Raw genomic sequence first — 26,860 nt, forward strand, 5'->3', positions numbered from 1 at the left:
CCTGAAATTTTCGGGTTCGGGTCAGCATACCTGACCCGTCACGGGTTGGCGGGTCGGGGTTCGGGTCAACAGATTTTCTGGCGGGTCTGTTGACCCGAACCCGACCCGCCAACCTGATTTGGACCCGAATTGCCACCCCTAACTGCAAGCGTGAAGGATTGATTTCATGATAATTTAGAGTTGCGGGATGAGGGAAAAAAACAGGGTGCAAATCAATAACAAAAAAATATATAAAGTAAATAAATAAAAGGATAAGAGGAAAATGCTTGAATTGACGCTTAAAATGAATTTCGGTCTAGAAAAGCCACACTGCTTCGCAGGACGGGGTAGTTTAAAAGAATAACGCGAAAGGAACATGGCGGGTGCGATCATACCAGCACTAATGCACCGGATCCCATCAGAACTCCGAAGTTAAGCGTGCTTGGGCGAGAGTAGTACTAGGATGGGTGACCCCCTGGGAAGTCCTCGTGTTGCACCCCTCTCTTTTTTGTTTCGAAATCCAAATTTCCTATTCGTTCTTTATCCTGTAGTAATTTAGCTCCGTCGGAACGATTGCTTAATATTTTGCTTCTTGTCGAAGCGTGAAGGAGGATCTGAAGGCGCGAGACAAATCAGGAACGGTACGGCTCGATCAAAGCCCGGATCGTCGCTCAAATTTGTCGGCGCAAATGTATCACCGCAACTAGGGGTGGCAATTTTCGACACGACACGAACCTAACACGAAATTAATGGGTTTGGGTTGAGGTTTCGGGAATTCGGGTCAGAATCGGGTTGGACCCGATGAACCCGAAAAGAAAACCGGTCGATTTCGGGTCAACCCGTGGTGACCTGATATGACCCGATATGACCCGTTTACGAATTAAAAATAATTTAATAAACATAAAAATAATTTTATCTAACTAAACTAAGTTATTCTTTTTTTCAAAGGCATTAATTACTTAATCCTAAACGAATTTATTTAATTTGTGTGAAGTTGAAATTATTATACTTGGACAAATAATATATTATATTATTTTTCACTTTTGTATTGTTTTAATTTATTTTATATTTTGCTTGGGATAAAACACTTTTACGGTGTTTAATTTATTTTAGATTTGATTTGGAATCATTTATTTAAATTTTTATTACTTGATTATGTAATTAGTTTTGTGAGAAATTGATTTTATTAGAAATTACAGTGATAAATTAATAAATTAAAATTAAGTTTCGGGTCATTTCGGGTCGACCCGCCGCCCCGTAAACCTGAAATTTTCGGGTTCGGGTCAGCATACCTGACCCGTCACGGGTTGGCGGGTCGGGGTTCGGGTCAACAGATTTTCTGGCGGGTCTGTTGACCCGAACCCGACCCGCCAACCTGATTTGGACCCGAATTGCCACCCCTAACTGCAAGCGTGAAGGATTGATTTCATGATAATTTAGAGTTGCGGGATGAGGGAAAAAAACAGGGTGCAAATCAATAACAAAAAAATATATAAAGTAAATAAATAAAAGGATAAGAGGAAAATGCTTGAATTGACGCTTAAAATGAATTTCGGTCTAGAAAAGCCACACTGCTTCGCAGGACGGGGTAGTTTAAAAGAATAACGCGAAAGGAACATGGCGGGTGCGATCATACCAGCACTAATGCACCGGATCCCATCAGAACTCCGAAGTTAAGCGTGCTTGGGCGAGAGTAGTACTAGGATGGGTGACCCCCTGGGAAGTCCTCGTGTTGCACCCCTCTCTTTTTTGTTTCGAAATCCAAATTTCCTATTCGTTCTTTATCCTGTAGTAATTTAGCTCCGTCGGAACGATTGCTTAATATTTTGCTTCTTGTCGAAGCGTGAAGGAGGATCTGAAGGCGCGAGACAAATCAGGAACGGTACGGCTCGATCAAAGCCCGGATCGTCGCTCAAATTTGTCGGCGCAAATGTATCACCGCAACTAGGGGTGGCAATTTTCGACACGACACGAACCTAACACGAAATTAATGGGTTTGGGTTGAGGTTTCGGGAATTCGGGTCAGAATCGGGTTGGACCCGATGAACCCGAAAAGAAAACCGGTCGATTTCGGGTCAACCCGTGGTGACCTGATATGACCCGATATGACCCGTTTACGAATTAAAAATAATTTAATAAACATAAAAATAATTTTATCTAACTAAACTAAGTTATTCTTTTTTTCAAAGGCATTAATTACTTAATCCTAAACGAATTTATTTAATTTGTGTGAAGTTGAAATTATTATACTTGGACAAATAATATATTATATTATTTTTCACTTTTGTATTGTTTTAATTTATTTTATATTTTGCTTGGGATAAAACACTTTTACGGTGTTTAATTTATTTTAGATTTGATTTGGAATCATTTATTTAAATTTTTATTACTTGATTATGTAATTAGTTTTGTGAGAAATTGATTTTATTAGAAATTACAGTGATAAATTAATAAATTAAAATTAAGTTTCGGGTCATTTCGGGTCGACCCGCCGCCCCGTAAACCTGAAATTTTCGGGTTCGGGTCAGCATACCTGACCCGTCACGGGTTGGCGGGTCGGGGTTCGGGTCAACAGATTTTCTGGCGGGTCTGTTGACCCGAACCCGACCCGCCAACCTGATTTGGACCCGAATTGCCACCCCTAACTGCAAGCGTGAAGGATTGATTTCATGATAATTTAGAGTTGCGGGATGAGGGAAAAAAACAGGGTGCAAATCAATAACAAAAAAATATATAAAGTAAATAAATAAAAGGATAAGAGGAAAATGCTTGAATTGACGCTTAAAATGAATTTCGGTCTAGAAAAGCCACACTGCTTCGCAGGACGGGGTAGTTTAAAAGAATAACGCGAAAGGAACATGGCGGGTGCGATCATACCAGCACTAATGCACCGGATCCCATCAGAACTCCGAAGTTAAGCGTGCTTGGGCGAGAGTAGTACTAGGATGGGTGACCCCCTGGGAAGTCCTCGTGTTGCACCCCTCTCTTTTTTGTTTCGAAATCCAAATTTCCTATTCGTTCTTTATCCTGTAGTAATTTAGCTCCGTCGGAACGATTGCTTAATATTTTGCTTCTTGTCGAAGCGTGAAGGAGGATCTGAAGGCGCGAGACAAATCAGGAACGGTACGGCTCGATCAAAGCCCGGATCGTCGCTCAAATTTGTCGGCGCAAATGTATCACCGCAACTAGGGGTGGCAATTTTCGACACGACACGAACCTAACACGAAATTAATGGGTTTGGGTTGAGGTTTCGGGAATTCGGGTCAGAATCGGGTTGGACCCGATGAACCCGAAAAGAAAACCGGTCGATTTCGGGTCAACCCGTGGTGACCTGATATGACCCGATATGACCCGTTTACGAATTAAAAATAATTTAATAAACATAAAAATAATTTTATCTAACTAAACTAAGTTATTCTTTTTTTCAAAGGCATTAATTACTTAATCCTAAACGAATTTATTTAATTTGTGTGAAGTTGAAATTATTATACTTGGACAAATAATATATTATATTATTTTTCACTTTTGTATTGTTTTAATTTATTTTATATTTTGCTTGGGATAAAACACTTTTACGGTGTTTAATTTATTTTAGATTTGATTTGGAATCATTTATTTAAATTTTTATTACTTGATTATGTAATTAGTTTTGTGAGAAATTGATTTTATTAGAAATTACAGTGATAAATTAATAAATTAAAATTAAGTTTCGGGTCATTTCGGGTCGACCCGCCGCCCCGTAAACCTGAAATCTTCGGGTTCGGGTCAGCATACCTGACCCGTCACGGGTTGGCGGGTCGGGGTTCGGGTCAACAGATTTTCTGGCGGGTCTGTTGACCCGAACCCGACCCGCCAACCTGATTTGGACCCGAATTGCCACCCCTGACTGCAAGCGTGAAGGATTGATTTCATGATAATTTAGAGTTGCGGGATGAGGGAAAAAAACAGGGTGCAAATCAATAACAAAAAAATATATAAAGTAAATAAATAAAAGGATAAGAGGAAAATGCTTGAATTGACGCTTAAAATGAATTTCGGTCTAGAAAAGCCACACTGCTTCGCAGGACGGGGTAGTTTAAAAGAATAACGCGAAAGGAACATGGCGGGTGCGATCATACCAGCACTAATGCACCGGATCCCATCAGAACTCCGAAGTTAAGCGTGCTTGGGCGAGAGTAGTACTAGGATGGGTGACCCCCTGGGAAGTCCTCGTGTTGCACCCCTCTCTTTTTTGTTTCGAAATCCAAATTTCCTATTCGTTCTTTATCCTGTAGTAATTTAGCTCCGTCGGAACGATTGCTTAATATTTTGCTTCTTGTCGAAGCGTGAAGGAGGATCTGAAGGCGCGAGACAAATCAGGAACGGTACGGCTCGATCAAAGCCCGGATCGTCGCTCAAATTTGTCGGCGCAAATGTATCACCGCAACTAGGGGTGGCAATTTTCGACACGACACGAACCTAACACGAAATTAATGGGTTTGGATTGAGGTTTCGGGAATTCGGGTCAGAATCGGGTTGGACCCGATGAACCCGAAAAGAAAACCGGTCGATTTCGGGTCAACCCGTGGTGACCTGATATGACCCGATATGACCCGTTTACGAATTAAAAATAATTTAATAAACATAAAAATAATTTTATCTAACTAAACTAAGTTATTCTTTTTTTCAAAGGCATTAATTACTTAATCCTAAACGAATTTATTTAATTTGTGTGAAGTTGAAATTATTATACTTGGACAAATAATATATTATATTATTTTTCACTTTTGTATTGTTTTAATTTATTTTATATTTTGGTTGGGATAAAACACTTTTACGGTGTTTAATTTATTTTAGATTTGATTTGGAATCATTTATTTAAATTTTTATTACTTGATTATGTAATTAGTTTTGTGAGAAATTGATTTTATTAGAAATTACAGTGATAAATTAATAAATTAAAATTAAGTTTCGGGTCATTTCGGGTCGACCCGCCGCCCCGTAAACCTGAAATTTTCGGGTTCGGGTCAGCATACCTGACCCGTCACGGGTTGGCGGGTCGGGGTTCGGGTCAACAGATTTTCTGGCGGGTCTGTTGACCCGAACCCGACCCGCCAACCTGATTTGGACCCGAATTGCCACCCCTAACTGCAAGCGTGAAGGATTGATTTCATGATAATTTAGAGTTGCGGGATGAGGGAAAAAAACAGGGTGCAAATCAATAACAAAAAAATATATAAAGTAAATAAATAAAAGGATAAGAGGAAAATGCTTGAATTGACGCTTAAAATGAATTTCGGTCTAGAAAAGCCACACTGCTTCGCAGGACGGGGTAGTTTAAAAGAATAACGCGAAAGGAACATGGCGGGTGCGATCATACCAGCACTAATGCACCGGATCCCATCAGAACTCCGAAGTTAAGCGTGCTTGGGCGAGAGTAGTACTAGGATGGGTGACCCCCTGGGAAGTCCTCGTGTTGCACCCCTCTCTTTTTTGTTTCGAAATCCAAATTTCCTATTCGTTCTTTATCCTGTAGTAATTTAGCTCCGTCGGAACGATTGCTTAATATTTTGCTTCTTGTCGAAGCGTGAAGGAGGATCTGAAGGCGCGAGACAAATCAGGAACGGTACGGCTCGATCAAAGCCCGGATCGTCGCTCAAATTTGTCGGCGCAAATGTATCACCGCAACTAGGGGTGGCAATTTTCGACACGACACGAACCTAACACGAAATTAATGGGTTTGGGTTGAGGTTTCGGGAATTCGGGTCAGAATCGGGTTGGACCCGATGAACCCGAAAAGAAAACCGGTCGATTTCGGGTCAACCCGTGGTGACCTGATATGACCCGATATGACCCGTTTACGAATTAAAAATAATTTAATAAACATAAAAATAATTTTATCTAACTAAACTAAGTTATTCTTTTTTTCAAAGGCATTAATTACTTAATCCTAAACGAATTTATTTAATTTGTGTGAAGTTGAAATTATTATACTTGGACAAATAATATATTATATTATTTTTCACTTTTGTATTGTTTTAATTTATTTTATATTTTGCTTGGGATAAAACACTTTTACGGTGTTTAATTTATTTTAGATTTGATTTGGAATCATTTATTTAAATTTTTATTACTTGATTATGTAATTAGTTTTGTGAGAAATTGATTTTATTAGAAATTACAGTGATAAATTAATAAATTAAAATTAAGTTTCGGGTCATTTCGGGTCGACCCGCCGCCCCGTAAACCTGAAATCTTCGGGTTCGGGTCAGCATACCTGACCCGTCACGGGTTGGCGGGTCGGGGTTCGGGTCAACAGATTTTCTGGCGGGTCTGTTGACCCGAACCCGACCCGCCAACCTGATTTGGACCCGAATTGCCACCCCTAACTGCAAGCGTGAAGGATTGATTTCATGATAATTTAGAGTTGCGGGATGAGGGAAAAAAACAGGGTGCAAATCAATAACAAAAAAATATATAAAGTAAATAAATAAAAGGATAAGAGGAAAATGCTTGAATTGACGCTTAAAATGAATTTCGGTCTAGAAAAGCCACACTGCTTCGCAGGACGGGGTAGTTTAAAAGAATAACGCGAAAGGAACATGGCGGGTGCGATCATACCAGCGCTAATGCACCGGATCCCATCAGAACTCCGAAGTTAAGCGTGCTTGGGCGAGAGTAGTACTAGGATGGGTGACCCCCTGGGAAGTCCTCGTGTTGCACCCCTCTCTTTTTTGTTTCGAAATCCAAATTTCCTATTCGTTCTTTATCCTGTAGTAATTTAGCTCCGTCGGAACGATTGCTTAATATTTTGCTTCTTGTCGAAGCGTGAAGGAGGATCTGAAGGCGCGAGACAAATCAGGAACGGTACGGCTCGATCAAAGCCCGGATCGTCGCTCAAATTTGTCGGCGCAAATGTATCACCGCAACTAGGGGTGGCAATTTTCGACACGACACGAACCTAACACGAAATTAATGGGTTTGGGTTGAGGTTTCGGGAATTCGGGTCAGAATCGGGTTGGACCCGATGAACCCGAAAAGAAAACCGGTCGATTTCGGGTCAACCCGTGGTGACCTGATATGACCCGATATGACCCGTTTACGAATTAAAAATAATTTAATAAACATAAAAATAATTTTATCTAACTAAACTAAGTTATTCTTTTTTTCAAAGGCATTAATTACTTAATCCTAAACGAATTTATTTAATTTGTGTGAAGTTGAAATTATTATACTTGGACAAATAATATATTATATTATTTTTCACTTTTGTATTGTTTTAATTTATTTTATATTTTGCTTGGGATAAAACACTTTTACGGTGTTTAATTTATTTTAGATTTGATTTGGAATCATTTATTTAAATTTTTATTACTTGATTATGTAATTAGTTTTGTGAGAAATTGATTTTATTAGAAATTACAGTGATAAATTAATAAATTAAAATTAAGTTTCGGGTCATTTCGGGTCGACCCGCCGCCCCGTAAACCTGAAATTTTCGGGTTCGGGTCAGCATACCTGACCCGTCACGGGTTGGCGGGTCGGGGTTCGGGTCAACAGATTTTCTGGCGGGTCTGTTGACCCGAACCCGACCCGCCAACCTGATTTGGACCCGAATTGCCACCCCTAACTGCAAGCGTGAAGGATTGATTTCATGATAATTTAGAGTTGCGGGATGAGGGAAAAAAACAGGGTGCAAATCAATAACAAAAAAATATATAAAGTAAATAAATAAAAGGATAAGAGGAAAATGCTTGAATTGACGCTTAAAATGAATTTCGGTCTAGAAAAGCCACACTGCTTCGCAGGACGGGGTAGTTTAAAAGAATAACGCGAAAGGAACATGGCGGGTGCGATCATACCAGCACTAATGCACCGGATCCCATCAGAACTCCGAAGTTAAGCGTGCTTGGGCGAGAGTAGTACTAGGATGGGTGACCCCCTGGGAAGTCCTCGTGTTGCACCCCTCTCTTTTTTGTTTCGAAATCCAAATTTCCTATTCGTTCTTTATCCTGTAGTAATTTAGCTCCGTCGGAACGATTGCTTAATATTTTGCTTCTTGTCGAAGCGTGAAGGAGGATCTGAAGGCGCGAGACAAATCAGGAACGGTACGGCTCGATCAAAGCCCGGATCGTCGCTCAAATTTGTCGGCGCAAATGTATCACCGCAACTAGGGGTGGCAATTTTCGACACGACACGAACCTAACACGAAATTAATGGGTTTGGGTTGAGGTTTCGGGAATTCGGGTCAGAATCGGGTTGGACCCGATGAACCCGAAAAGAAAACCGGTCGATTTCGGGTCAACCCGTGGTGACCTGATATGACCCGATATGACCCGTTTACGAATTAAAAATAATTTAATAAACATAAAAATAATTTTATCTAACTAAACTAAGTTATTCTTTTTTTCAAAGGCATTAATTACTTAATCCTAAACGAATTTATTTAATTTGTGTGAAGTTGAAATTATTATACTTGGACAAATAATATATTATATTATTTTTCACTTTTGTATTGTTTTAATTTATTTTATATTTTGCTTGGGATAAAACACTTTTACGGTGTTTAATTTATTTTAGATTTGATTTGGAATCATTTATTTAAATTTTTATTACTTGATTATGTAATTAGTTTTGTGAGAAATTGATTTTATTAGAAATTACAGTGATAAATTAATAAATTAAAATTAAGTTTCGGGTCATTTCGGGTCGACCCGCCGCCCCGTAAACCTGAAATTTTCGGGTTCGGGTCAGCATACCTGACCCGTCACGGGTTGGCGGGTCGGGGTTCGGGTCAACAGATTTTCTGGCGGGTCTGTTGACCCGAACCCGACCCGCCAACCTGATTTGGACCCGAATTGCCACCCCTAACTGCAAGCGTGAAGGATTGATTTCATGATAATTTAGAGTTGCGGGATGAGGGAAAAAAACAGGGTGCAAATCAATAACAAAAAAATATATAAAGTAAATAAATAAAAGGATAAGAGGAAAATGCTTGAATTGACGCTTAAAATGAATTTCGGTCTAGAAAAGCCACACTGCTTCGCAGGACGGGGTAGTTTAAAAGAATAACGCGAAAGGAACATGGCGGGTGCGATCATACCAGCACTAATGCACCGGATCCCATCAGAACTCCGAAGTTAAGCGTGCTTGGGCGAGAGTAGTACTAGGATGGGTGACCCCCTGGGAAGTCCTCGTGTTGCACCCCTCTCTTTTTTGTTTCGAAATCCAAATTTCCTATTCGTTCTTTATCCTGTAGTAATTTAGCTCCGTCGGAACGATTGCTTAATATTTTGCTTCTTGTCGAAGCGTGAAGGAGGATCTGAAGGCGCGAGACAAATCAGGAACGGTACGGCTCGATCAAAGCCCGGATCGTCGCTCAAATTTGTCGGCGCAAATGTATCACCGCAACTAGGGGTGGCAATTTTCGACACGACACGAACCTAACACGAAATTAATGGGTTTGGGTTGAGGTTTCGGGAATTCGGGTCAGAATCGGGTTGGACCCGATGAACCCGAAAAGAAAACCGGTCGATTTCGGGTCAACCCGTGGTGACCTGATATGACCCGATATGACCCGTTTACGAATTAAAAATAATTTAATAAACATAAAAATAATTTTATCTAACTAAACTAAGTTATTCTTTTTTTCAAAGGCATTAATTACTTAATCCTAAACGAATTTATTTAATTTGTGTGAAGTTGAAATTATTATACTTGGACAAATAATATATTATATTATTTTTCACTTTTGTATTGTTTTAATTTATTTTATATTTTGCTTGGGATAAAACACTTTTACGGTGTTTAATTTATTTTAGATTTGATTTGGAATCATTTATTTAAATTTTTATTACTTGATTATGTAATTAGTTTTGTGAGAAATTGATTTTATTAGAAATTACAGTGATAAATTAATAAATTAAAATTAAGTTTCGGGTCATTTCGGGTCGACCCGCCGCCCCGTAAACCTGAAATTTTCGGGTTCGGGTCAGCATACCTGACCCGTCACGGGTTGGCGGGTCGGGGTTCGGGTCAACAGATTTTCTGGCGGGTCTGTTGACCCGAACCCGACCCGCCAACCTGATTTGGACCCGAATTGCCACCCCTAACTGCAAGCGTGAAGGATTGATTTCATGATAATTTAGAGTTGCGGGATGAGGGAAAAAAACAGGGTGCAAATCAATAACAAAAAAATATATAAAGTAAATAAATAAAAGGATAAGAGGAAAATGCTTGAATTGACGCTTAAAATGAATTTCGGTCTAGAAAAGCCACACTGCTTCGCAGGACGGGGTAGTTTAAAAGAATAACGCGAAAGGAACATGGCGGGTGCGATCATACCAGCACTAATGCACCGGATCCCATCAGAACTCCGAAGTTAAGCGTGCTTGGGCGAGAGTAGTACTAGGATGGGTGACCCCCTGGGAAGTCCTCGTGTTGCACCCCTCTCTTTTTTGTTTCGAAATCCAAATTTCCTATTCGTTCTTTATCCTGTAGTAATTTAGCTCCGTCGGAACGATTGCTTAATATTTTGCTTCTTGTCGAAGCGTGAAGGAGGATCTGAAGGCGCGAGACAAATCAGGAACGGTACGGCTCGATCAAAGCCCGGATCGTCGCTCAAATTTGTCGGCGCAAATGTATCACCGCAACTAGGGGTGGCAATTTTCGACACGACACGAACCTAACACGAAATTAATGGGTTTGGGTTGAGGTTTCGGGAATTCGGGTCAGAATCGGGTTGGACCCGATGAACCCGAAAAGAAAACCGGTCGATTTCGGGTCAACCCGTGGTGACCTGATATGACCCGATATGACCCGTTTACGAATTAAAAATAATTTAATAAACATAAAAATAATTTTATCTAACTAAACTAAGTTATTCTTTTTTTCAAAGGCATTAATTACTTAATCCTAAACGAATTTATTTAATTTGTGTGAAGTTGAAATTATTATACTTGGACAAATAATATATTATATTATTTTTCACTTTTGTATTGTTTTAATTTATTTTATATTTTGCTTGGGATAAAACACTTTTACGGTGTTTAATTTATTTTAGATTTGATTTGGAATCATTTATTTAAATTTTTATTACTTGATTATGTAATTAGTTTTGTGAGAAATTGATTTTATTAGAAATTACAGTGATAAATTAATAAATTAAAATTAAGTTTCGGGTCATTTCGGGTCGACCCGCCGCCCCGTAAACCTGAAATCTTCGGGTTCGGGTCAGCATACCTGACCCGTCACGGGTTGGCGGGTCGGGGTTCGGGTCAACAGATTTTCTGGCGGGTCTGTTGACCCGAACCCGACCCGCCAACCTGATTTGGACCCGAATTGCCACCCCTGACTGCAAGCGTGAAGGATTGATTTCATGATAATTTAGAGTTGCGGGATGAGGGAAAAAAACAGGGTGCAAATCAATAACAAAAAAATATATAAAGTAAATAAATAAAAGGATAAGAGGAAAATGCTTGAATTGACGCTTAAAATGAATTTCGGTCTAGAAAAGCCACACTGCTTCGCAGGACGGGGTAGTTTAAAAGAATAACGCGAAAGGAACATGGCGGGTGCGATCATACCAGCACTAATGCACCGGATCCCATCAGAACTCCGAAGTTAAGCGTGCTTGGGCGAGAGTAGTACTAGGATGGGTGACCCCCTGGGAAGTCCTCGTGTTGCACCCCTCTCTTTTTTGTTTCGAAATCCAAATTTCCTATTCGTTCTTTATCCTGTAGTAATTTAGCTCCGTCGGAACGATTGCTTAATATTTTGCTTCTTGTCGAAGCGTGAAGGAGGATCTGAAGGCGCGAGACAAATCAGGAACGGTACGGCTCGATCAAAGCCCGGATCGTCGCTCAAATTTGTCGGCGCAAATGTATCACCGCAACTAGGGGTGGCAATTTTCGACACGACACGAACCTAACACGAAATTAATGGGTTTGGATTGAGGTTTCGGGAATTCGGGTCAGAATCGGGTTGGACCCGATGAACCCGAAAAGAAAACCGGTCGATTTCGGGTCAACCCGTGGTGACCTGATATGACCCGATATGACCCGTTTACGAATTAAAAATAATTTAATAAACATAAAAATAATTTTATCTAACTAAACTAAGTTATTCTTTTTTTCAAAGGCATTAATTACTTAATCCTAAACGAATTTATTTAATTTGTGTGAAGTTGAAATTATTATACTTGGACAAATAATATATTATATTATTTTTCACTTTTGTATTGTTTTAATTTATTTTATATTTTGGTTGGGATAAAACACTTTTACGGTGTTTAATTTATTTTAGATTTGATTTGGAATCATTTATTTAAATTTTTATTACTTGATTATGTAATTAGTTTTGTGAGAAATTGATTTTATTAGAAATTACAGTGATAAATTAATAAATTAAAATTAAGTTTCGGGTCATTTCGGGTCGACCCGCCGCCCCGTAAACCTGAAATTTTCGGGTTCGGGTCAGCATACCTGACCCGTCACGGGTTGGCGGGTCGGGGTTCGGGTCAACAGATTTTCTGGCGGGTCTGTTGACCCGAACCCGACCCGCCAACCTGATTTGGACCCGAATTGCCACCCCTAACTGCAAGCGTGAAGGATTGATTTCATGATAATTTAGAGTTGCGGGATGAGGGAAAAAAACAGGGTGCAAATCAATAACAAAAAAATATATAAAGTAAATAAATAAAAGGATAAGAGGAAAATGCTTGAATTGACGCTTAAAATGAATTTCGGTCTAGAAAAGCCACACTGCTTCGCAGGACGGGGTAGTTTAAAAGAATAACGCGAAAGGAACATGGCGGGTGCGATCATACCAGCACTAATGCACCGGATCCCATCAGAACTCCGAAGTTAAGCGTGCTTGGGCGAGAGTAGTACTAGGATGGGTGACCCCCTGGGAAGTCCTCGTGTTGCACCCCTCTCTTTTTTGTTTCGAAATCCAAATTTCCTATTCGTTCTTTATCCTGTAGTAATTTAGCTCCGTCGGAACGATTGCTTAATATTTTGCTTCTTGTCGAAGCGTGAAGGAGGATCTGAAGGCGCGAGACAAATCAGGAACGGTACGGCTCGATCAAAGCCCGGATCGTCGCTCAAATTTGTCGGCGCAAATGTATCACCGCAACTAGGGGTGGCAATTTTCGACACGACACGAACCTAACACGAAATTAATGGGTTTGGGTTGAGGTTTCGGGAATTCGGGTCAGAATCGGGTTGGACCCGATGAACCCGAAAAGAAAACCGGTCGATTTCGGGTCAACCCGTGGTGACCTGATATGACCCGATATGACCCGTTTACGAATTAAAAATAATTTAATAAACATAAAAATAATTTTATCTAACTAAACTAAGTTATTCTTTTTTTCAAAGGCATTAATTACTTAATCCTAAACGAATTTATTTAATTTGTGTGAAGTTGAAATTATTATACTTGGACAAATAATATATTATATTATTTTTCACTTTTGTATTGTTTTAATTTATTTTATATTTTGCTTGGGATAAAACACTTTTACGGTGTTTAATTTATTTTAGATTTGATTTGGAATCATTTATTTAAATTTTTATTACTTGATTATGTAATTAGTTTTGTGAGAAATTGATTTTATTAGAAATTACAGTGATAAATTAATAAATTAAAATTAAGTTTCGGGTCATTTCGGGTCGACCCGCCGCCCCGTAAACCTGAAATCTTCGGGTTCGGGTCAGCATACCTGACCCGTCACGGGTTGGCGGGTCGGGGTTCGGGTCAACAGATTTTCTGGCGGGTCTGTTGACCCGAACCCGACCCGCCAACCTGATTTGGACCCGAATTGCCACCCCTAACTGCAAGCGTGAAGGATTGATTTCATGATAATTTAGAGTTGCGGGATGAGGGAAAAAAACAGGGTGCAAATCAATAACAAAAAAATATATAAAGTAAATAAATAAAAGGATAAGAGGAAAATGCTTGAATTGACGCTTAAAATGAATTTCGGTCTAGAAAAGCCACACTGCTTCGCAGGACGGGGTAGTTTAAAAGAATAACGCGAAAGGAACATGGCGGGTGCGATCATACCAGCGCTAATGCACCGGATCCCATCAGAACTCCGAAGTTAAGCGTGCTTGGGCGAGAGTAGTACTAGGATGGGTGACCCCCTGGGAAGTCCTCGTGTTGCACCCCTCTCTTTTTTGTTTCGAAATCCAAATTTCCTATTCGTTCTTTATCCTGTAGTAATTTAGCTCCGTCGGAACGATTGCTTAATATTTTGCTTCTTGTCGAAGCGTGAAGGAGGATCTGAAGGCGCGAGACAAATCAGGAACGGTACGGCTCGATCAAAGCCCGGATCGTCGCTCAAATTTGTCGGCGCAAATGTATCACCGCAACTAGGGGTGGCAATTTTCGACACGACACGAACCTAACACGAAATTAATGGGTTTGGGTTGAGGTTTCGGGAATTCGGGTCAGAATCGGGTTGGACCCGATGAACCCGAAAAGAAAACCGGTCGATTTCGGGTCAACCCGTGGTGACCTGATATGACCCGATATGACCCGTTTACGAATTAAAAATAATTTAATAAACATAAAAATAATTTTATCTAACTAAACTAAGTTATTCTTTTTTTCAAAGGCATTAATTACTTAATCCTAAACGAATTTATTTAATTTGTGTGAAGTTGAAATTATTATACTTGGACAAATAATATATTATATTATTTTTCACTTTTGTATTGTTTTAATTTATTTTATATTTTGCTTGGGATAAAACACTTTTACGGTGTTTAATTTATTTTAGATTTGATTTGGAATCATTTATTTAAATTTTTATTACTTGATTATGTAATTAGTTTTGTGAGAAATTGATTTTATTAGAAATTACAGTGATAAATTAATAAATTAAAATTAAGTTTCGGGTCATTTCGGGTCGACCCGCCGCCCCGTAAACCTGAAATTTTCGGGTTCGGGTCAGCATACCTGACCCGTCACGGGTTGGCGGGTCGGGGTTCGGGTCAACAGATTTTCTGGCGGGTCTGTTGACCCGAACCCGACCCGCCAACCTGATTTGGACCCGAATTGCCACCCCTAACTGCAAGCGTGAAGGATTGATTTCATGATAATTTAGAGTTGCGGGATGAGGGAAAAAAACAGGGTGCAAATCAATAACAAAAAAATATATAAAGTAAATAAATAAAAGGATAAGAGGAAAATGCTTGAATTGACGCTTAAAATGAATTTCGGTCTAGAAAAGCCACACTGCTTCGCAGGACGGGGTAGTTTAAAAGAATAACGCGAAAGGAACATGGCGGGTGCGATCATACCAGCACTAATGCACCGGATCCCATCAGAACTCCGAAGTTAAGCGTGCTTGGGCGAGAGTAGTACTAGGATGGGTGACCCCCTGGGAAGTCCTCGTGTTGCACCCCTCTCTTTTTTGTTTCGAAATCCAAATTTCCTATTCGTTCTTTATCCTGTAGTAATTTAGCTCCGTCGGAACGATTGCTTAATATTTTGCTTCTTGTCGAAGCGTGAAGGAGGATCTGAAGGCGCGAGACAAATCAGGAACGGTACGGCTCGATCAAAGCCCGGATCGTCGCTCAAATTTGTCGGCGCAAATGTATCACCGCAACTAGGGGTGGCAATTTTCGACACGACACGAACCTAACACGAAATTAATGGGTTTGGGTTGAGGTTTCGGGAATTCGGGTCAGAATCGGGTTGGACCCGATGAACCCGAAAAGAAAACCGGTCGATTTCGGGTCAACCCGTGGTGACCTGATATGACCCGATATGACCCGTTTACGAATTAAAAATAATTTAATAAACATAAAAATAATTTTATCTAACTAAACTAAGTTATTCTTTTTTTCAAAGGCATTAATTACTTAATCCTAAACGAATTTATTTAATTTGTGTGAAGTTGAAATTATTATACTTGGACAAATAATATATTATATTATTTTTCACTTTTGTATTGTTTTAATTTATTTTATATTTTGCTTGGGATAAAACACTTTTACGGTGTTTAATTTATTTTAGATTTGATTTGGAATCATTTATTTAAATTTTTATTACTTGATTATGTAATTAGTTTTGTGAGAAATTGATTTTATTAGAAATTACAGTGATAAATTAATAAATTAAAATTAAGTTTCGGGTCATTTCGGGTCGACCCGCCGCCCCGTAAACCTGAAATTTTCGGGTTCGGGTCAGCATACCTGACCCGTCACGGGTTGGCGGGTCGGGGTTCGGGTCAACAGATTTTCTGGCGGGTCTGTTGACCCGAACCCGACCCGCCAACCTGATTTGGACCCGAATTGCCACCCCTAACTGCAAGCGTGAAGGATTGATTTCATGATAATTTAGAGTTGCGGGATGAGGGAAAAAAACAGGGTGCAAATCAATAACAAAAAAATATATAAAGTAAATAAATAAAAGGATAAGAGGAAAATGCTTGAATTGACGCTTAAAATGAATTTCGGTCTAGAAAAGCCACACTGCTTCGCAGGACGGGGTAGTTTAAAAGAATAACGCGAAAGGAACATGGCGGGTGCGATCATACCAGCACTAATGCACCGGATCCCATCAGAACTCCGAAGTTAAGCGTGCTTGGGCGAGAGTAGTACTAGGATGGGTGACCCCCTGGGAAGTCCTCGTGTTGCACCCCTCTCTTTTTTGTTTCGAAATCCAAATTTCCTATTCGTTCTTTATCCTGTAGTAATTTAGCTCCGTCGGAACGATTGCTTAATATTTTGCTTCTTGTCGAAGCGTGAAGGAGGATCTGAAGGCGCGAGACAAATCAGGAACGGTACGGCTCGATCAAAGCCCGGATCGTCGCTCAAATTTGTCGGCGCAAATGTATCACCGCAACTAGGGGTGGCAATTTTCGACACGACACGAACCTAACACGAAATTAATGGGTTTGGGTTGAGGTTTCGGGAATTCGGGTCAGAATCGGGTTGGACCCGATGAACCCGAAAAGAAAACCGGTCGATTTCGGGTCAACCCGTGGTGACCTGATATGACCCGATATGACCCGTTTACGAATTAAAAATAATTTAATAAACATAAAAATAATTTTATCTAACTAAACTAAGTTATTCTTTTTTTCAAAGGCATTAATTACTTAATCCTAAACGAATTTATTTAATTTGTGTGAAGTTGAAATTATTATACTTGGACAAATAATATATTATATTATTTTTCACTTTTGTATTGTTTTAATTTATTTTATATTTTGCTTGGGATAAAACACTTTTACGGTGTTTAATTTATTTTAGATTTGATTTGGAATCATTTATTTAAATTTTTATTACTTGATTATGTAATTAGTTTTGTGAGAAATTGATTTTATTAGAAATTACAGTGATAAATTAATAAATTAAAATTAAGTTTCGGGTCATTTCGGGTCGACCCGCCGCCCCGTAAACCTGAAATTTTCGGGTTCGGGTCAGCATACCTGACCCGTCACGGGTTGGCGGGTCGGGGTTCGGGTCAACAGATTTTCTGGCGGGTCTGTTGACCCGAACCCGACCCGCCAACCTGATTTGGACCCGAATTGCCACCCCTAACTGCAAGCGTGAAGGATTGATTTCATGATAATTTAGAGTTGCGGGATGAGGGAAAAAAACAGGGTGCAAATCAATAACAAAAAAATATATAAAGTAAATAAATAAAAGGATAAGAGGAAAATGCTTGAATTGACGCTTAAAATGAATTTCGGTCTAGAAAAGCCACACTGCTTCGCAGGACGGGGTAGTTTAAAAGAATAACGCGAAAGGAACATGGCGGGTGCGATCATACCAGCACTAATGCACCGGATCCCATCAGAACTCCGAAGTTAAGCGTGCTTGGGCGAGAGTAGTACTAGGATGGGTGACCCCCTGGGAAGTCCTCGTGTTGCACCCCTCTCTTTTTTGTTTCGAAATCCAAATTTCCTATTCGTTCTTTATCCTGTAGTAATTTAGCTCCGTCGGAACGATTGCTTAATATTTTGCTTCTTGTCGAAGCGTGAAGGAGGATCTGAAGGCGCGAGACAAATCAGGAACGGTACGGCTCGATCAAAGCCCGGATCGTCGCTCAAATTTGTCGGCGCAAATGTATCACCGCAACTAGGGGTGGCAATTTTCGACACGACACGAACCTAACACGAAATTAATGGGTTTGGGTTGAGGTTTCGGGAATTCGGGTCAGAATCGGGTTGGACCCGATGAACCCGAAAAGAAAACCGGTCGATTTCGGGTCAACCCGTGGTGACCTGATATGACCCGATATGACCCGTTTACGAATTAAAAATAATTTAATAAACATAAAAATAATTTTATCTAACTAAACTAAGTTATTCTTTTTTTCAAAGGCATTAATTACTTAATCCTAAACGAATTTATTTAATTTGTGTGAAGTTGAAATTATTATACTTGGACAAATAATATATTATATTATTTTTCACTTTTGTATTGTTTTAATTTATTTTATATTTTGCTTGGGATAAAACACTTTTACGGTGTTTAATTTATTTTAGATTTGATTTGGAATCATTTATTTAAATTTTTATTACTTGATTATGTAATTAGTTTTGTGAGAAATTGATTTTATTAGAAATTACAGTGATAAATTAATAAATTAAAATTAAGTTTCGGGTCATTTCGGGTCGACCCGCCGCCCCGTAAACCTGAAATTTTCGGGTTCGGGTCAGCATACCTGACCCGTCACGGGTTGGCGGGTCGGGGTTCGGGTTAACAGATTTTCTGGCGGGTCTGTTGACCCGAACCCGACCCGCCAACCTGATTTGGACCCGAATTGCCACCCCTGACTGCAAGCGTGAAGGATTGATTTCATGATAATTTAGAGTTGCGGGATGAGGGAAAAAAACAGGGTGCAAATCAATAACAAAAAAATATATAAAGTAAATAAATAAAAGGATAAGAGGAAAATGCTTGAATTGACGCTTAAAATGAATTTCGGTCTAGAAAAGCCACACTGCTTCGCAGGACGGGGTAGTTTAAAAGAATAACGCGAAAGGAACATGGCGGGTGCGATCATACCAGCACTAATGCACCGGATCCCATCAGAACTCCGAAGTTAAGCGTGCTTGGGCGAGAGTAGTACTAGGATGGGTGACCCCCTGGGAAGTCCTCGTGTTGCACCCCTCTCTTTTTTGTTTCGAAATCCAAATTTCCTATTCGTTCTTTATCCTGTAGTAATTTAGCTCCGTCGGAACGATTGCTTAATATTTTGCTTCTTGTCGAAGCGTGAAGGAGGATCTGAATGCGCGAGACAAATCAGGAACGGTACGGCTCGATCAAAGCCCGGATCGTCGCTCAAATTTGTCGGCGCAAATGTATCACCGCAACTAGGGGTGGCAATTTTCGACACGACACGAACCTAACACGAAATTAATGGGTTTGGGTTGAGGTTTCGGGAATTCGGGTCAGAATCGGGTTGGACCCGATGAACCCGAAAAGAAAACCGGTCGATTTCGGGTCAACCCGTGGTGACCTGATATGACCCGATATGACCCGTTTACGAATTAAAAATAATTTAATAAACATAAAAATAATTTTATCTAACTAAACTAAGTTATTCTTTTTTTCAAAGGCATTAATTACTTAATCCTAAACGAATTTATTTAATTTGTGTGAAGTTGAAATTATTATACTTGGACAAATAATATATTATATTATTTTTCACTTTTGTATTGTTTTAATTTATTTTATATTTTGCTTGGGATAAAACACTTTTACGGTGTTTAATTTATTTTAGATTTGATTTGGAATCATTTATTTAAATTTTTATTACTTGATTATGTAATTAGTTTTGTGAGAAATTGATTTTATTAGAAATTACAGTGATAAATTAATAAATTAAAATTAAGTTTCGGGTCATTTCGGGTCGACCCGCCGCCCCGTAAACCTGAAATCTTCGGGTTCGGGTCAGCATACCTGACCCGTCACGGGTTGGCGGGTCGGGGTTCGGGTCAACAGATTTTCTGGCGGGTCTGTTGACCCGAACCCGACCCGCCAACCTGATTTGGACCCGAATTGCCACCCCTGACTGCAAGCGTGAAGGATTGATTTCATGATAATTTAGAGTTGCGGGATGAGGGAAAAAAACAGGGTGCAAATCAATAACAAAAAAATATATAAAGTAAATAAATAAAAGGATAAGAGGAAAATGCTTGAATTGACGCTTAAAATGAATTTCGGTCTAGAAAAGCCACACTGCTTCGCAGGACGGGGTAGTTTAAAAGAATAACGCGAAAGGAACATGGCGGGTGCGATCATACCAGCACTAATGCACCGGATCCCATCAGAACTCCGAAGTTAAGCGTGCTTGGGCGAGAGTAGTACTAGGATGGGTGACCCCCTGGGAAGTCCTCGTGTTGCACCCCTCTCTTTTTTGTTTCGAAATCCAAATTTCCTATTCGTTCTTTATCCTGTAGTAATTTAGCTCCGTCGGAACGATTGCTTAATATTTTGCTTCTTGTCGAAGCGTGAAGGAGGATCTGAAGGCGCGAGACAAATCAGGAACGGTACGGCTCGATCAAAGCCCGGATCGTCGCTCAAATTTGTCGGCGCAAATGTATCACCGCAACTAGGGGTGGCAATTTTCGACACGACACGAACCTAACACGAAATTAATGGGTTTGGATTGAGGTTTCGGGAATTCGGGTCAGAATCGGGTTGGACCCGATGAACCCGAAAAGAAAACCGGTCGATTTCGGGTCAACCCGTGGTGACCTGATATGACCCGATATGACCCGTTTACGAATTAAAAATAATTTAATAAACATAAAAATAATTTTATCTAACTAAACTAAGTTATTCTTTTTTTCAAAGGCATTAATTACTTAATCCTAAACGAATTTATTTAATTTGTGTGAAGTTGAAATTATTATACTTGGACAAATAATATATTATATTATTTTTCACTTTTGTATTGTTTTAATTTATTTTATATTTTGGTTGGGATAAAACACTTTTACGGTGTTTAATTTATTTTAGATTTGATTTGGAATCATTTATTTAAATTTTTATTACTTGATTATGTAATTAGTTTTGTGAGAAATTGATTTTATTAGAAATTACAGTGATAAATTAATAAATTAAAATTAAGTTTCGGGTCATTTCGGGTCGACCCGCCGCCCCGTAAACCTGAAATTTTCGGGTTCGGGTCAGCATACCTGACCCGTCACGGGTTGGCGGGTCGGGGTTCGGGTCAACAGATTTTCTGGCGGGTCTGTTGACCCGAACCCGACCCGCCAACCTGATTTGGACCCGAATTGCCACCCCTAACTGCAAGCGTGAAGGATTGATTTCATGATAATTTAGAGTTGCGGGATGAGGGAAAAAAACAGGGTGCAAATCAATAACAAAAAAATATATAAAGTAAATAAATAAAAGGATAAGAGGAAAATGCTTGAATTGACGCTTAAAATGAATTTCGGTCTAGAAAAGCCACACTGCTTCGCAGGACGGGGTAGTTTAAAAGAATAACGCGAAAGGAACATGGCGGGTGCGATCATACCAGCACTAATGCACCGGATCCCATCAGAACTCCGAAGTTAAGCGTGCTTGGGCGAGAGTAGTACTAGGATGGGTGACCCCCTGGGAAGTCCTCGTGTTGCACCCCTCTCTTTTTTGTTTCGAAATCCAAATTTCCTATTCGTTCTTTATCCTGTAGTAATTTAGCTCCGTCGGAACGATTGCTTAATATTTTGCTTCTTGTCGAAGCGTGAAGGAGGATCTGAAGGCGCGAGACAAATCAGGAACGGTACGGCTCGATCAAAGCCCGGATCGTCGCTCAAATTTGTCGGCGCAAATGTATCACCGCAACTAGGGGTGGCAATTTTCGACACGACACGAACCTAACACGAAATTAATGGGTTTGGGTTGAGGTTTCGGGAATTCGGGTCAGAATCGGGTTGGACCCGATGAACCCGAAAAGAAAACCGGTCGATTTCGGGTCAACCCGTGGTGACCTGATATGACCCGATATGACCCGTTTACGAATTAAAAATAATTTAATAAACATAAAAATAATTTTATCTAACTAAACTAAGTTATTCTTTTTTTCAAAGGCATTAATTACTTAATCCTAAACGAATTTATTTAATTTGTGTGAAGTTGAAATTATTATACTTGGACAAATAATATATTATATTATTTTTCACTTTTGTATTGTTTTAATTTATTTTATATTTTGCTTGGGATAAAACACTTTTACGGTGTTTAATTTATTTTAGATTTGATTTGGAATCATTTATTTAAATTTTTATTACTTGATTATGTAATTAGTTTTGTGAGAAATTGATTTTATTAGAAATTACAGTGATAAATTAATAAATTAAAATTAAGTTTCGGGTCATTTCGGGTCGACCCGCCGCCCCGTAAACCTGAAATTTTCGGGTTCGGGTCAGCATACCTGACCCGTCACGGGTTGGCGGGTCGGGGTTCGGGTTAACAGATTTTCTGGCGGGTCTGTTGACCCGAACCCGACCCGCCAACCTGATTTGGACCCGAATTGCCACCCCTGACTGCAAGCGTGAAGGATTGATTTCATGATAATTTAGAGTTGCGGGATGAGGGAAAAAAACAGGGTGCAAATCAATAACAAAAAAATATATAAAGTAAATAAATAAAAGGATAAGAGGAAAATGCTTGAATTGACGCTTAAAATGAATTTCGGTCTAGAAAAGCCACACTGCTTCGCAGGACGGGGTAGTTTAAAAGAATAACGCGAAAGGAACATGGCGGGTGCGATCATACCAGCACTAATGCACCGGATCCCATCAGAACTCCGAAGTTAAGCGTGCTTGGGCGAGAGTAGTACTAGGATGGGTGACCCCCTGGGAAGTCCTCGTGTTGCACCCCTCTCTTTTTTGTTTCGAAATCCAAATTTCCTATTCGTTCTTTATCCTGTAGTAATTTAGCTCCGTCGGAACGATTGCTTAATATTTTGCTTCTTGTCGAAGCGTGAAGGAGGATCTGAATGCGCGAGACAAATCAGGAACGGTACGGCTCGATCAAAGCCCGGATCGTCGCTCAAATTTGTCGGCGCAAATGTATCACCGCAACTAGGGGTGGCAATTTTCGACACGACACGAACCTAACACGAAATTAATGGGTTTGGGTTGAGGTTTCGGGAATTCGGGTCAGAATCGGGTTGGACCCGATGAACCCGAAAAGAAAACCGGTCGATTTCGGGTCAACCCGTGGTGACCTGATATGACCCGATATGACCCGTTTACGAATTAAAAATAATTTAATAAACATAAAAATAATTTTATCTAACTAAACTAAGTTATTCTTTTTTTCAAAGGCATTAATTACTTAATCCTAAACGAATTTATTTAATTTGTGTGAAGTTGAAATTATTATACTTGGACAAATAATATATTATATTATTTTTCACTTTTGTATTGTTTTAATTTATTTTATATTTTGCTTGGGATAAAACACTTTTACGGTGTTTAATTTATTTTAGATTTGATTTGGAATCATTTATTTAAATTTTTATTACTTGATTATGTAATTAGTTTTGTGAGAAATTGATTTTATTAGAAATTACAGTGATAAATTAATAAATTAAAATTAAGTTTCGGGTCATTTCGGGTCGACCCGCCGCCCCGTAAACCTGAAATCTTCGGGTTCGGGTCAGCATACCTGACCCGTCACGGGTTGGCGGGTCGGGGTTCGGGTCAACAGATTTTCTGGCGGGTCTGTTGACCCGAACCCGACCCGCCAACCTGATTTGGACCCGAATTGCCACCCCTGACTGCAAGCGTGAAGGATTGATTTCATGATAATTTAGAGTTGCGGGATGAGGGAAAAAAACAGGGTGCAAATCAATAACAAAAAAATATATAAAGTAAATAAATAAAAGGATAAGAGGAAAATGCTTGAATTGACGCTTAAAATGAATTTCGGTCTAGAAAAGCCACACTGCTTCGCAGGACGGGGTAGTTTAAAAGAATAACGCGAAAGGAACATGGCGGGTGCGATCATACCAGCACTAATGCACCGGATCCCATCAGAACTCCGAAGTTAAGCGTGCTTGGGCGAGAGTAGTACTAGGATGGGTGACCCCCTGGGAAGTCCTCGTGTTGCACCCCTCTCTTTTTTGTTTCGAAATCCAAATTTCCTATTCGTTCTTTATCCTGTAGTAATTTAGCTCCGTCGGAACGATTGCTTAATATTTTGCTTCTTGTCGAAGCGTGAAGGAGGATCTGAAGGCGCGAGACAAATCAGGAACGGTACGGCTCGATCAAAGCCCGGATCGTCGCTCAAATTTGTCGGCGCAAATGTATCACCGCAACTAGGGGTGGCAATTTTCGACACGACACGAACCTAACACGAAATTAATGGGTTTGGATTGAGGTTTCGGGAATTCGGGTCAGAATCGGGTTGGACCCGATGAACCCGAAAAGAAAACCGGTCGATTTCGGGTCAACCCGTGGTGACCTGATATGACCCGATATGACCCGTTTACGAATTAAAAATAATTTAATAAACATAAAAATAATTTTATCTAACTAAACTAAGTTATTCTTTTTTTCAAAGGCATTAATTACTTAATCCTAAACGAATTTATTTAATTTGTGTGAAGTTGAAATTATTATACTTGGACAAATAATATATTATATTATTTTTCACTTTTGTATTGTTTTAATTTATTTTATATTTTGGTTGGGATAAAACACTTTTACGGTGTTTAATTTATTTTAGATTTGATTTGGAATCATTTATTTAAATTTTTATTACTTGATTATGTAATTAGTTTTGTGAGAAATTGATTTTATTAGAAATTACAGTGATAAATTAATAAATTAAAATTAAGTTTCGGGTCATTTCGGGTCGACCCGCCGCCCCGTAAACCTGAAATTTTCGGGTTCGGGTCAGCATACCTGACCCGTCACGGGTTGGCGGGTCGGGGTTCGGGTCAACAGATTTTCTGGCGGGTCTGTTGACCCGAACCCGACCCGCCAACCTGATTTGGACCCGAATTGCCACCCCTAACTGCAAGCGTGAAGGATTGATTTCATGATAATTTAGAGTTGCGGGATGAGGGAAAAAAACAGGGTGCAAATCAATAACAAAAAAATATATAAAGTAAATAAATAAAAGGATAAGAGGAAAATGCTTGAATTGACGCTTAAAATGAATTTCGGTCTAGAAAAGCCACACTGCTTCGCAGGACGGGGTAGTTTAAAAGAATAACGCGAAAGGAACATGGCGGGTGCGATCATACCAGCACTAATGCACCGGATCCCATCAGAACTCCGAAGTTAAGCGTGCTTGGGCGAGAGTAGTACTAGGATGGGTGACCCCCTGGGAAGTCCTCGTGTTGCACCCCTCTCTTTTTTGTTTCGAAATCCAAATTTCCTATTCGTTCTTTATCCTGTAGTAATTTAGCTCCGTCGGAACGATTGCTTAATATTTTGCTTCTTGTCGAAGCGTGAAGGAGGATCTGAAGGCGCGAGACAAATCAGGAACGGTACGGCTCGATCAAAGCCCGGATCGTCGCTCAAATTTGTCGGCGCAAATGTATCACCGCAACTAGGGGTGGCAATTTTCGACACGACACGAATCTAACACGAAATTAATGGGTTTGGGTTGAGGTTTCGGGAATTCGGGTCAGAATCGGGTTGGACCCGATGAACCCGAAAAGAAAACCGGTCGATTTCGGGTCAACCCGTGGTGACCTGATATGACCCGATATGACCCGTTTACGAATTAAAAATAATTTAATAAACATAAAAATAATTTTATCTAACTAAACTAAGTTATTCTTTTTTTCAAAGGCATTAATTACTTAATCCTAAACGAATTTATTTAATTTGTGTGAAGTTGAAATTATTATACTTGGACAAATAATATATTATATTATTTTTCACTTTTGTATTGTTTTAATTTATTTTATATTTTGCTTGGGATAAAACACTTTTACGGTGTTTAATTTATTTTAGATTTGATTTGGAATCATTTATTTAAATTTTTATTACTTGATTATGTAATTAGTTTTGTGAGAAATTGATTTTATTAGAAATTACAGTGATAAATTAATAAATTAAAATTAAGTTTCGGGTCATTTCGGGTCGACCCGCCGCCCCGTAAACCTGAAATTTTCGGGTTCGGGTCAGCATACCTGACCCGTCACGGGTTGGCGGGTCGGGGTTCGGGTCAACAGATTTTCTGGCGGGTCTGTTGACCCGAACCCCGCCAACCTGATTTGGACCCGAATTGCCACCCCTGACTGCAAGCGTGAAGGATTGATTTCATGATAATTTAGAGTTGCGGGATGAGGGAAAAAAACAGGGTGCAAATCAATAACAAAAAAATATATAAAGTAAATAAATAAAAGGATAAGAGGAAAATGCTTGAATTGACGCTTAAAATGAATTTCGGTCTAGAAAAGCCACACTGCTTCGCAGGACGGGGTAGTTTAAAAGAATAACGCGAAAGGAACATGGCGGGTGCGATCATACCAGCACTAATGCACCGGATCCCATCAGAACTCCGAAGTTAAGCGTGCTTGGGCGAGAGTAGTACTAGGATGGGTGACCCCCTGGGAAGTCCTCGTGTTGCACCCCTCTCTTTTTTGTTTCGAAATCCAAATTTCCTATTCGTTCTTTATCCTGTAGTAATTTAGCTCCGTCGGAACGATTGCTTAATATTTTGCTTCTTGTCGAAGCGTGAAGGAGGATCTGAAGGCGCGAGACAAATCAGGAACGGTACGGCTCGATCAAAGCCCGGATCGTCGCTCAAATTTGTCGGCGCAAATGTATCACCGCAACTAGGGGTGGCAATTTTCGACACGACACGAACCTAACACGAAATTAATGGGTTTGGGTTGAGGTTTCGGGAATTCGGGTCAGAATCGGGTTGGACCCGATGAACCCGAAAAGAAAACCGGT

General features: G+C 39.7%; 22 non-coding genes across 22 annotated transcripts; all 22 read left to right on the forward strand.

Moving 5' to 3' along the window:
* Nucleotides 1-360: 360 nt before the first annotated feature.
* Nucleotides 361-479, forward strand: LOC140021838 (5S ribosomal RNA). Its single transcript, XR_011825820.1, has one exon. It is a non-coding gene; the product is annotated as a 5S ribosomal RNA (ribosomal RNA).
* A 1,122-nt stretch (nucleotides 480-1,601) lies between these two features.
* On the forward strand, nucleotides 1,602-1,720 carry LOC140021849 (5S ribosomal RNA). Its single transcript, XR_011825831.1, has one exon. It is a non-coding gene; the product is annotated as a 5S ribosomal RNA (ribosomal RNA).
* Nucleotides 1,721-2,842: 1,122 nt separating this feature from the next.
* LOC140021861 (5S ribosomal RNA) lies at nucleotides 2,843-2,961 on the forward strand. The gene has a single exon (XR_011825843.1). It is a non-coding gene; the product is annotated as a 5S ribosomal RNA (ribosomal RNA).
* A 1,122-nt stretch (nucleotides 2,962-4,083) lies between these two features.
* Nucleotides 4,084-4,202, forward strand: LOC140021872 (5S ribosomal RNA). The gene has a single exon (XR_011825854.1). It is a non-coding gene; the product is annotated as a 5S ribosomal RNA (ribosomal RNA).
* Nucleotides 4,203-5,324: 1,122 nt separating this feature from the next.
* Nucleotides 5,325-5,443, forward strand: LOC140021884 (5S ribosomal RNA). Its single transcript, XR_011825866.1, has one exon. It is a non-coding gene; the product is annotated as a 5S ribosomal RNA (ribosomal RNA).
* Nucleotides 5,444-6,565: 1,122 nt separating this feature from the next.
* LOC140030146 (5S ribosomal RNA) lies at nucleotides 6,566-6,684 on the forward strand. The gene has a single exon (XR_011834060.1). It is a non-coding gene; the product is annotated as a 5S ribosomal RNA (ribosomal RNA).
* A 1,122-nt stretch (nucleotides 6,685-7,806) lies between these two features.
* LOC140021895 (5S ribosomal RNA) lies at nucleotides 7,807-7,925 on the forward strand. Its single transcript, XR_011825877.1, has one exon. It is a non-coding gene; the product is annotated as a 5S ribosomal RNA (ribosomal RNA).
* Nucleotides 7,926-9,047: 1,122 nt separating this feature from the next.
* Nucleotides 9,048-9,166, forward strand: LOC140021907 (5S ribosomal RNA). The gene has a single exon (XR_011825888.1). It is a non-coding gene; the product is annotated as a 5S ribosomal RNA (ribosomal RNA).
* A 1,122-nt stretch (nucleotides 9,167-10,288) lies between these two features.
* Nucleotides 10,289-10,407, forward strand: LOC140021918 (5S ribosomal RNA). Its single transcript, XR_011825900.1, has one exon. It is a non-coding gene; the product is annotated as a 5S ribosomal RNA (ribosomal RNA).
* A 1,122-nt stretch (nucleotides 10,408-11,529) lies between these two features.
* Nucleotides 11,530-11,648, forward strand: LOC140021929 (5S ribosomal RNA). The gene has a single exon (XR_011825911.1). It is a non-coding gene; the product is annotated as a 5S ribosomal RNA (ribosomal RNA).
* Nucleotides 11,649-12,770: 1,122 nt separating this feature from the next.
* LOC140021940 (5S ribosomal RNA) lies at nucleotides 12,771-12,889 on the forward strand. The gene has a single exon (XR_011825922.1). It is a non-coding gene; the product is annotated as a 5S ribosomal RNA (ribosomal RNA).
* A 1,122-nt stretch (nucleotides 12,890-14,011) lies between these two features.
* LOC140030147 (5S ribosomal RNA) lies at nucleotides 14,012-14,130 on the forward strand. The gene has a single exon (XR_011834061.1). It is a non-coding gene; the product is annotated as a 5S ribosomal RNA (ribosomal RNA).
* Nucleotides 14,131-15,252: 1,122 nt separating this feature from the next.
* Nucleotides 15,253-15,371, forward strand: LOC140021951 (5S ribosomal RNA). The gene has a single exon (XR_011825933.1). It is a non-coding gene; the product is annotated as a 5S ribosomal RNA (ribosomal RNA).
* Nucleotides 15,372-16,493: 1,122 nt separating this feature from the next.
* Nucleotides 16,494-16,612, forward strand: LOC140021962 (5S ribosomal RNA). Its single transcript, XR_011825944.1, has one exon. It is a non-coding gene; the product is annotated as a 5S ribosomal RNA (ribosomal RNA).
* A 1,122-nt stretch (nucleotides 16,613-17,734) lies between these two features.
* On the forward strand, nucleotides 17,735-17,853 carry LOC140021974 (5S ribosomal RNA). The gene has a single exon (XR_011825956.1). It is a non-coding gene; the product is annotated as a 5S ribosomal RNA (ribosomal RNA).
* Nucleotides 17,854-18,975: 1,122 nt separating this feature from the next.
* Nucleotides 18,976-19,094, forward strand: LOC140021985 (5S ribosomal RNA). The gene has a single exon (XR_011825967.1). It is a non-coding gene; the product is annotated as a 5S ribosomal RNA (ribosomal RNA).
* A 1,122-nt stretch (nucleotides 19,095-20,216) lies between these two features.
* LOC140021996 (5S ribosomal RNA) lies at nucleotides 20,217-20,335 on the forward strand. The gene has a single exon (XR_011825978.1). It is a non-coding gene; the product is annotated as a 5S ribosomal RNA (ribosomal RNA).
* A 1,122-nt stretch (nucleotides 20,336-21,457) lies between these two features.
* On the forward strand, nucleotides 21,458-21,576 carry LOC140022007 (5S ribosomal RNA). Its single transcript, XR_011825989.1, has one exon. It is a non-coding gene; the product is annotated as a 5S ribosomal RNA (ribosomal RNA).
* Nucleotides 21,577-22,698: 1,122 nt separating this feature from the next.
* LOC140022018 (5S ribosomal RNA) lies at nucleotides 22,699-22,817 on the forward strand. The gene has a single exon (XR_011826000.1). It is a non-coding gene; the product is annotated as a 5S ribosomal RNA (ribosomal RNA).
* Nucleotides 22,818-23,939: 1,122 nt separating this feature from the next.
* LOC140022030 (5S ribosomal RNA) lies at nucleotides 23,940-24,058 on the forward strand. The gene has a single exon (XR_011826011.1). It is a non-coding gene; the product is annotated as a 5S ribosomal RNA (ribosomal RNA).
* A 1,122-nt stretch (nucleotides 24,059-25,180) lies between these two features.
* LOC140022041 (5S ribosomal RNA) lies at nucleotides 25,181-25,299 on the forward strand. The gene has a single exon (XR_011826023.1). It is a non-coding gene; the product is annotated as a 5S ribosomal RNA (ribosomal RNA).
* Nucleotides 25,300-26,417: 1,118 nt separating this feature from the next.
* LOC140022054 (5S ribosomal RNA) lies at nucleotides 26,418-26,536 on the forward strand. The gene has a single exon (XR_011826035.1). It is a non-coding gene; the product is annotated as a 5S ribosomal RNA (ribosomal RNA).
* The last annotated feature ends 324 nt before the right edge of the window (nucleotides 26,537-26,860 follow it).

Source organism: Coffea arabica, chromosome 11e (genome assembly GCF_036785885.1).
Source record: "Coffea arabica cultivar ET-39 chromosome 11e, Coffea Arabica ET-39 HiFi, whole genome shotgun sequence".
NCBI lineage: Eukaryota > Viridiplantae > Streptophyta > Magnoliopsida > Gentianales > Rubiaceae > Coffea > Coffea arabica.